The sequence below is a fragment of the Bolinopsis microptera genome, chromosome 4 (assembly GCF_026151205.1).
Source record: "Bolinopsis microptera isolate Bmic1 chromosome 4, MBARI_Bmic_1.0, whole genome shotgun sequence".
Lineage (NCBI taxonomy): Eukaryota > Metazoa > Ctenophora > Tentaculata > Lobata > Bolinopsidae > Bolinopsis > Bolinopsis microptera.
Window position 1 is genome coordinate 2,427,010 of NC_087075.1, and position 10,019 is coordinate 2,437,028.

A 10,019-nucleotide genomic window follows, 5' to 3' on the forward strand; every position below is an offset into this window, starting at 1 on the left:
TTTTTTCAGCTGCAACCAATTAGTAAGTCAACTATAGGTGGCATATGACACGATTTAGCTGGAAAATTGCAAACTCATATTGTCTCAGATGATTACAGAGAAATTATACTCAAAATTATACTCAAAACTTTTCGGCCGGGTGGTTAAGTTGTTACACGATCGCCTCCCAAGCAGAAGGGCCGGATTCAAATCCGGTCGGATGCAAGTCGGCCAGTTATCAAACTGTGATTTGGTACAGCTTCGGCTGGTGATACACACTCTCTGGCTCGTAGGACTAACCCCCCTACAGCTAGTATAGTGCCTCGGCACAGAGTGGCTTAGGGTTAATGAAAAGGAGATAAGCACCTCAGGCCATCCCAACACCGGGAGTGACCTAGCCTTGTATCTTGTATCCCAACACCGGGAGTGACCTAACATTGTATCTTGTATCACCGGGAGTGACCTAGCCTTGTATCTTGTATCACCGGGAGTGACCTAGCCTTGTATCTTGTATCACCGGGAGTGACCTAGCCTTGTATCTTGTATCACCGGGAGTGACCTAGCCTTGTATCTTGTATCACCGGGAGTGACCTAGCCTTGTACCTTGTATCACCGGGAGTGACCTAGCCTTGTATCTTGTATCACCGGGAGTGACCTAGCCTTGTATCTTGTATCACCGGGAGTGACCTAACCTTGTATCTTGTATCACCGGGAGCGACCTAGCCTTGTATCTTGTATCACCAGGAGTGACCTAGCCTTGTATCTTGTATCACCGGGAGCGACCTAGCCTTGTATCTTGTATCACCGGGAGTGACCTAGCCTTGTACCTTGTATCACCAGGAGTGACCTAGCCTTGTACCTTGTATCACCAGGAGTGACCTAGCCTTGTATCTTGTATCACCGGGAGTGACCTAGCCTTGTATCTTGTATCACCGGGAGTGACCTAGCCTTGTACCTTGTATCACCAGGAGTGACCTAGCCTTGTACCTTGTATCACCAGGAGTGACCTAGCCTTGTATCTTGTATCACCGGGAGTGACCTAGCCTTGTATCTTGTATCACCGGGAGTGACCTAGCCTTGTATCTTGTATCACCGGGAGTGACCTAACCTTGTATCTTGTATCACCGGGAGCGACCTAGCCTTGTATCTTGTATCACCAGGAGTGACCTAGCCTTGTATCTTGTATCACCGGGAGCGACCTAGCCTTGTATCTTGTATCACCGGGAGTGACCTAGCCTTGTACCTTGTATCACCAGGAGTGACCTAGCCTTGTACCTTGTATCACCAGGAGTGACCTAGCCTTGTATCTTGTATCACCGGGAGTGACCTAGCCTTGTATCTTGTATCACCGGGAGTGACCTAGCCTTGTATCTTGTATCACCGGGAGTGACCTAGCCTTGTACCTTGTATCACCGGGAGCGACCTAGCCTTGTAGCTTGTATCACCGGGAGCGACCTAGCCTTGTAGCTTGTATCACCGGGAGTGACCTAGCCTTGTATCTTGTATCACCGGGAGTGACCTAGCCTTGTATCTTGTATCACCGGGAGTGACCTAGCCTTGTACCTTGTATCACCAGGAGTGACCTAGCCTTGTATCTTGTATCACCGGGAGTGACCTAGCCTTGTATCTTGTATCACCGGGAGTGACCTAGCCTTGTACCTTGTATCACCGGGAGTGACCTAGCCTTGTATCTTGTATCACCGGGAGTGACCTAGCCTTGTACCTTGTATCACCGGGAGTGACCTAGCCTTGTACCTTGTATCACCGGGAGTGACCTAGCCTTGTATCTTGTATCACCGGGAGTGACCTAGCCTTGTACCTTGTATCACCGGGAGTGACCTAACATTGTATCTTGTATCACCGGGAGTGACCTAGCCTTGTACCTTGTATCACCGGGAGTGACCTAGCTTGTATCTTGTATCCCAACACCGGGAGTGACCTAACATTATATCTTGTATCACCGGGAGTGACCTAGCCTTGTATCTTGTATCCCAACACCGGGAGTGACCTAGCCTTGTATCTTGTATCACCGGGAGTGACCTAGCCTTGTATCTTGTATCACCGGGAGTGACCTAGCCTTGTATCTTGTATCACCGGGAGTGACCTAGCCTTGTACCTTGTATCACCGGGAGTGACCTAGCCTTGTATCTTGTATCACCGGGAGCGACCTAGCCTTGTATCTTGTATCACCGGGAGTGACCTAGCCTTGTATCTTGTATCACCGGGAGTGACCTAGCCTTGTATCTTGTATCACCGGGAGTGACCTAGCCTTGTATCTTGTATCACCGGGAGTGACCTAGCCTTGTACCTTGTATCACCGGGAGTGACCTAGCCTTGTATCTTGTATCACCGGGAGCGACCTAGCCTTGTATCTTGTATCACCGGGAGTGACCTAGCCTTGTATCTTGTATCACTGGGAGCGACCTAGCCTTGTATCTTGTATCACTGGGAGTGACCTAGCCTTGTATCTTGTATCACCGAGAGCGACCTAGCCTTGTATCTTGTATCACCGGGAGTGACCTAGCCTTGTATCTTGTATCACCGGGAGTGACCTAGCCTTGTATCTTGTATCACCGGGAGTGACCTAGCCTTGTATCTTGTATCCCAACACCGGGAGTGACCTAGCCTTGTATCTTGTATCACCGGGAGTGACCTAGCCTTGTATCTTGTATCACCGGGAGTGACCTAGCCTTGTATCTTGTATCACCGGGAGTGACCTAGCCTTGTATCTTGTATCACCGGGAGTGACCTAGCCATGTATCTTGTATCACCGGGAGTGACCTAGCATTGTAGCTTGTATCACCGGGAGTGACCTAGCCTTGTAGCTTGTATCACCGGGAGTGACCTAGCCTTGTATCTTGTATCACCGGGAGTGACCTAGCCTTGTATCTTGTATCACCGGGAGTGACCTAGCCATGTATCTTGTATCACCGGGAGTGACCTAGCATTGTAGCTTGTATCACCGGGAGTGACCTAGCCTTGTAGCTTGTATCACCGGGAGTGACCTAGCCTTGTAGCTTGTATCACCGGGAGTGACCTAGCCTTGTATCTTGTATCACTTAAAGCCTGCTACTCACATATACAGCTTTAACCCCAGCAGCATCACACAGCGCCTTGAAGAGGTTAGCGTACCCTGCACACACACTGGTACGGTTAGCTAGGGTCCCCTCTGCCGTTACATCTGGGTACCGCATAGCTAGGTAGTCCGCTACTGCATAGCTTATATTCTCCGTTATCCATCTGGGATGTGGTGTTTACATTAGTTGGTGTTGATTCATTTGGGATGTGGTGTTTACATTAGTTGGTGTTGATTCATTTGGGATGTGGTGCTTACATTAGTTGGTGTTGATTCATTTGGGATGTGGTGCTTACATTAGTTGGTGTTGATTCATTTGGGATGTGGTGTTTACATTAATTAGTGTTGATTCATTTGGGATGTGGTGCTTACATTAGTTGGTGTTGATTCATTTGGGATGTGGTGTTTACATTAGTTGGTGTTGATTCATTTGGGATGTGGTGTTTACATTAGTTGGTGTTGATTCATTTGGGATGTGGTGTTTACATTAATTAGTGTTGATTCATTTGGGATGTGGTGTTTACATTAGTTGGTGTTGATTCATTTGGGATGTGGTGTTTACATAAGTTGGTGTTGATTCATTTGGGATGTGGTGTTTACATTAGTTGGTGTTGATTGTGTTTATGAGGTTGGTTTGCGCAGGTAATGGATGATGTGAGTATATGATTCACACTCAGTAGAATGGTCCACATCACTCATTTCCTTTCTAAAGATGTTGAAGTATATTACAATGAACATATTCACGAAGTAACCAAATACCTGTAGATAGCCCTTGCCTTGTGGCCTTCATCAGAGAACTTGCTGGTTAGGTACTTAGCTAACATCTGTAATGACTCTGTAGCCTCAGTAGGAGCGTTGATTGCGTGCATATCTATATCCCTGGGATCATGTGTAGTCTTACTACTAGTGTAATACTTGTAGGAATTGGACAGGACTGTCAACAACAAGACACAAGGAAATCATGCTTATTCTGCGTCTCACTAATGGCTCAGTTCGTACTAGTAGCACTATACTATATAGAAGCAGTAATAAATAATAATGAGAACTTACTGGAGCTCTTTGGGAGCGTTTTTTATCTTCTCTGCCTTTTTCCTAGCGCGGTAGTTTCTCACAAGTCTCTGTATCAGTACCTTGGGTACAATAACAATAACAATAACAATAACAATTGCATAATAATTACCTGGGGACCTCAGGCTATTAATCACGGATCAGGAAACCGAGTAAAACCAACACTTCATTTTAATTTACCTCTTTTTGTTTGTTTATTGTTTTTCAGCTATTAAAATAAACCTGGATACTGTATATTAAAGTCACTATTGTGACGGTACATTAGAACTAGGCTCCCTCTCTAGCTCTGATACGTGACAGGAATTAACGACTGTCACGTGTCAAGCCAACACTGTCACGTGTCAAGCCAACACTGTCACGTGTCAAGCCAGCACTGTCACGTGTTAAGCCAGCACTGTCACGTGTTAAGCCAGCACTGTCACGTGTTAAGCCAACACTGTCACGTGTTAAGCCAGCACTGTCACGTGTTAAGCCAACACTGTCACGTGTTAAGCCAGCACTGTCACGTGTCAAGCCAGCACTGTCACGTGTTAAGCCAGCACTGTCACGTGTTAAGCCAACACTGTCACGTGTTAAGCCAGCACTGTCACGTGTTAAGCCAGCACTGTCACGTGTTAAGCCAACACTGTCACGTGTTAAGCCAACACTGTCACGTGTTAAGCCAGCACTGTCACGTGTCAAGTCAGCACTCACCACAGCTCTACTGAGTGTCCACATTGAGGCGGTGTTTTTCTCAACTTTGTAGAAAGCTACCATGTTGGGTCTCGCGAAAACACCTCTACCAAGCTCACACTTGAAATACCTGCAACAGGAACATATTTAGTAACCGTAGTAACCGTAGTAACCACAGTAACCGTAGTAACCACAGTAACCGTAGTAACAATAGTAACCTCTGCTACCATGTTGGGTCTCGCGAAAACACCTCTACCCAGCTTTACCTGCAACAGGAACATACCATCTCCCCACACGTGATGCCCATATAAGGAGATGTTAAAACTACTACAGAACTCCTCACTAGTATCCAGAACTACCACCTCCCCACACGTGATGTCCATATAAGGAGATGTTAAAACTACTACATAACTCCTCACTAGTATCCAGAACTACCACCTCCCCACACGTGATGCCCATAAAGGAGATGTTAAACTACTACAGAACTCCCTCACTAGTATCCCGAAACTACCACCTCCCCACACGTGATGCCCATATAAGGAGATGTTTAAAACTACTACAGAACTCCTCACTAGTATCCAGAACTACCACCTCCCCCACACGTGATGCCCATATAAGGAGATGTTAAAACTACTACAGAACTCCTCACTAGAATCCAGAACTACCACCTCCCACACGTGATTGCCCATATAAGGAGATGTTAAAACTACTACAGAAATCCTCACTAGTATCCAGAAACTACCACCTCCCCCACGTGATGCCCATATAAGGAGAATGTTAAAACTACTACAGAACTCTCCCTAGTATCCAGAACTACCACCTCCCCACACGTGATGGCCCATATAAGGAGATGTTAAAACTACTACAGAACTCCTCACTAGTATCCAGAACTACCACCTCCCCACACGTGATGCCCATATAAGGAGATGTTAAAACTACTACAGAACTCCTCACTAGTATCCAGAACTACCACCTCCCCACACGTGATGCCCATATAAGGAGATGTTAAAACTACTACAGAACTCCTCACTAGTATCCAGAACTACCACTCCCCACACGTGATGCCCATATAAGGAGATGTTAAAACTACTACAGAACTCCTCACTAGTATCCAGAACTACACCTCCCCACACGTGATGCCCATATAAGGAGATGTTAAAACTACTACAGAACTCCTCACTAGTATCCAGAACTACCACCTCCCCCCACGTGATGCCCATATAAGGAAATGTTAAAACTACTACAGAACTCCTCACTAGTATCCAGAACTACCACCTCCCCCCACGTGATGCCCATATAAGGAAGATGTTAAAACTACTACAGAACTCCTCACTAGTATCCAGAACTACCACCTCCCCACACGTGATGCCCATATAAGGAGATGTTAAAACTACTACAGAACTCCTCACTAGTATCCAGAACTACCACCTCCCCAACGTGATGCCCCATATAAGGAGATTTTAAAAATATACAGAACTCCCACTAGATCCAGAACTACCACCCCCACACGTGATCCCCATAAAAGGAGAGTTAAAACTACTACAGAACCCCTCATGTATCCAGAACTACCACCTCCCCCCACGTGATCCCCTAAAAGGGAAAAATTTTAAAAACTACTACGAACTCTTCACTAGTATCCAGAATCCCACCTCCCACACGTGATCCCCACTAAGGGGAGATGTTAAAATATCAGAATCCTCACAGTATCCAGAACTCCCCACCTCCCCAACGTGATCCCCATATAAGGAGATGTTAAAAAAACTACGAATTCCCCCACTAGTATCCAGAAAACCCCCTCCCACAGTGATGCCCAAAAAGGAGTTTTAAAAAATACTATACGAACCCCACTAGTTCCAAAACTACCCCCTCCCACACGTGATCCCCATAAAAGGGATGTTAAAACTACTACGAACTCCTCATATTTCCAGAACTACCACCTCCCCACACGTGATGCCCATATAAGGAGATGTTAAAACTACTACAGAACTCCTCACTAGTATCCAGAACTACCACCTCCCCACACGTGATGCCCAATAAGGAGATGTTAAAACTACTACAGAACTCCTCACTAGTATCCAGAACTACCACCTCCCCCACACGTGATGCCCATATAAGGAGATGTTAAAACTACTACAGAACTCCTCACTAGTATCCAGAACTACACCTCCCCACACGTGATGCCCATATAAGGAGATGTTAAAACTACTACAGAACTCCCTCACTAGTATCCAGAACTACCACCTCCCCACACGTGATGCCCATATAAGGAGATGTTAAAACTACTACAGAACTCCTCACTAGTATCCAGAACTACCACCTCCCCCACACCGTGATGCCCAATAGGAGATGTTAAAAACTACTACAGAACTCCTCACTAGTATCCAGAACTACCACCCTCCCCACACGTGATGCCCACTATAAGGAAATGTTAAAACTACTACAGAACTCCTCACTAGTATCGACTACCCCTCCCCCCCCGTGATGCCCATATAAGGAGATTTAAAACTATACAGAACTCCTCACTAGTTCCAAAACCCCCTCCCACACGGTCCCCATATAAGGAAATTTTTTAAAAACTACTACAGAACCCCCCTTTTACCCAGAACTCCACCCCCACACGGATGCCCATAAAAGGAGATTTTAAAAACTATACGAACCCCTCACTATATCCAGAATCCACCCCCCACACGTGATGCCCATAAAAGGAAATTTTTAAAATCTACAGAACTCCCAAGTACCCGAACTACACCCCCCCACCGGATGTCCATAAAAGGAGATGTTAAAACTACTACAGAACTCCTCATGTACCCAGAAATCCCACCTCCCCAACGTGTGCCATAAAAGGGGAGATTTTAAAATATAAAAACCCCCTCACTAGTTCCAGAACAAACACTCCCCACAGTGATGCCTTAAAAGGAAATGTTAAAAACTACAGAACTCCTAAATTTAGTATCCAAAAACTACCACCTCCCCACACGTGATGCCCATATAAGGAGATGTTAAACTACTACAGAACTCCTCACTTGTATCCAGAACTACCACCTCCCCACACGTGATGCCATATAAGGAGATGTTAAAACTACTACAGAACTCCTCACTAGTATCCAGAACTACCACCTCCCCACACGTGATGCCCATATAAGGAGATGTTAAAACTACTACAGAACTCCTCACTAGTATCCAGAACTACCACCTCCCCACACGTGATGCCCATATAAGGAGATGATTAAAACTACTACAGAACTCCTCACTAGTATCCAGAACTACCACCTCCCCACACGTGATGCCCATATAAGGAGATGTTAAAACTACTACAGAACTCCTCACTAGTATCCAGAACTACCACCTCCCCACACGTGATGCCCATATAAGGAAATGTTAAAACTAACTACAGAAACTCCTCACTAGTATCCAGAACTACCACCTCCCACACGTGATGCCCATATAAGGAGATGTTAAAACTACTACAGAACTCCTCACTAGTATCCAGAACTACCACCTCCCCACACGTGATGCCCATATAAGGAGATGTTAAAAACTACTACAGAACTCCTCACTAGTATCCAGAACTACCACCTCCCCACACGTGATGCCCATATAAGGAGATGTTAAAACTACTACAGAACTCCTCACTAGTATCCAGAACTACCACCTCCCCCCACGTGATGCCCATATAAGGAGATGTTAAAACTACTACAGAACTCCTCACTAGTATCCAGAACTACCACCTCCCCACACGTGATGCCATATAAGGAAATGTTAAAACTACTACAGAACTCCTCACTAGTATCCAGAACTACCACCTCCCCACACGTGATGCCCACATAAGGAATGTTTAAAACTACTACAGAACTCCTCACTAGTATCCAGAACTACCACCTCCCCACACGTGATGCCCATATAAGGAGATGTTAAAACTACTACAGAACCTCCTCACTAGTATCCAGAACTACCACCTCCCACACGTGATGCCCACAAGGAAATGTTAAAACTACTACAGAACTCCTCACTAGTATCCAGAACTACCACCTCCCCACACGTGATGCCACTATAAGGAGATGTTAAAACTACTACAGAACTCCTCACTAGTATCCAGAACTACCCACCTCCCCACACGTGATGCCCATATAAGGAGATGTTAAAACTACTACAGAAACTCCTCACTAGTATCCAGAACTACCACCTCCCCACACGTGATGCCCACAAAGGAATGTTAAAACTACTACAGAACTCCTCACTAGTATCCAGAACTACCACCTCCCCACACGTGATGCCCATATAAGGAGATGTTAAAACTACTACAGAACTCCTCACTAGTATCCAGAACTACCACCTCCCCCCACGTGATGCCCATATAAGGAAATGTTAAACTACTACAGAACTCCTCACTAGTATCCAGAACTACCACTCCCCACACGTGATGCCCATAAGGAGATGTTAAAACTACTACAGAACTCCTCACTAGTATCCAGAACTACCACCTCCCCACACGTGATGCCCATATAAGGAGATGTTAAAACTACTACAGAACTCCTCACTAGTATCCAGAACTACCACCTCCCCCCACGTGATGCCCATATAAGGAGATGTTAAAACTACTACAGAACTCCTCACTAGTATCCAGAACTACCACCTCCCCACACGTGATGCCCATATAAGGAGATGTTAAAACTACTACAGAACTCCTCACTAGTATCCAGAACTACCACCTCCCCACACGTGATGCCCATATAAGGAGATGTTAAAACTACTACAGAACTCCTCACTAGTATCCAGAACTACCACCTCCCCCCACGTGATGCCCATATAAGGAGATGTTAAAACTACTACAGAACTCCTCACTAGTATCCAGAACTACCACCTCCCCACACGTGATGCCCATATAAGGAGATGTTAAAACTACTACAGAACTCCTCACTAGTATCCAGAACTACCACCTCCCCACACGTGATGCCCATATAAGGAGATGTTAAAACTACTACAGAACTCCTCACTAGTATCCAGAACTACCACCTCCCCCACACGTGATGCCCATATAAGGAGATGTTAAAACTACTACAGAACTCCTCACTAGTATCCAGAACTACCACCTCCCCACACGTGATGCCCAAATAAGGAGATGTTAAAACTACTACAGAACTCCTCACTAGTATCCAGAACTACCACCTCCCCACACTTGATGCCCATATAAGGAGATGTTAAAACTACTACAGAACTCCTCACT

At 45.7% G+C, this 10,019-nt stretch overlaps 1 long non-coding RNA gene across 1 annotated transcript; it reads right to left on the minus strand.

Moving 5' to 3' along the window:
- Positions 1-323: 323 nt before the first annotated feature.
- Positions 324-2,605, minus strand: LOC134814545 (uncharacterized). The gene is made up of 3 exons (XR_010160178.1): positions 2,564-2,605; positions 1,883-1,987; positions 324-410 (listed from the first exon to the last, which is right to left on the minus strand). It is a non-coding gene; the product is annotated as an uncharacterized LOC134814545 (long non-coding RNA).
- Positions 2,606-10,019: the final 7,414 nt, after the last annotated feature.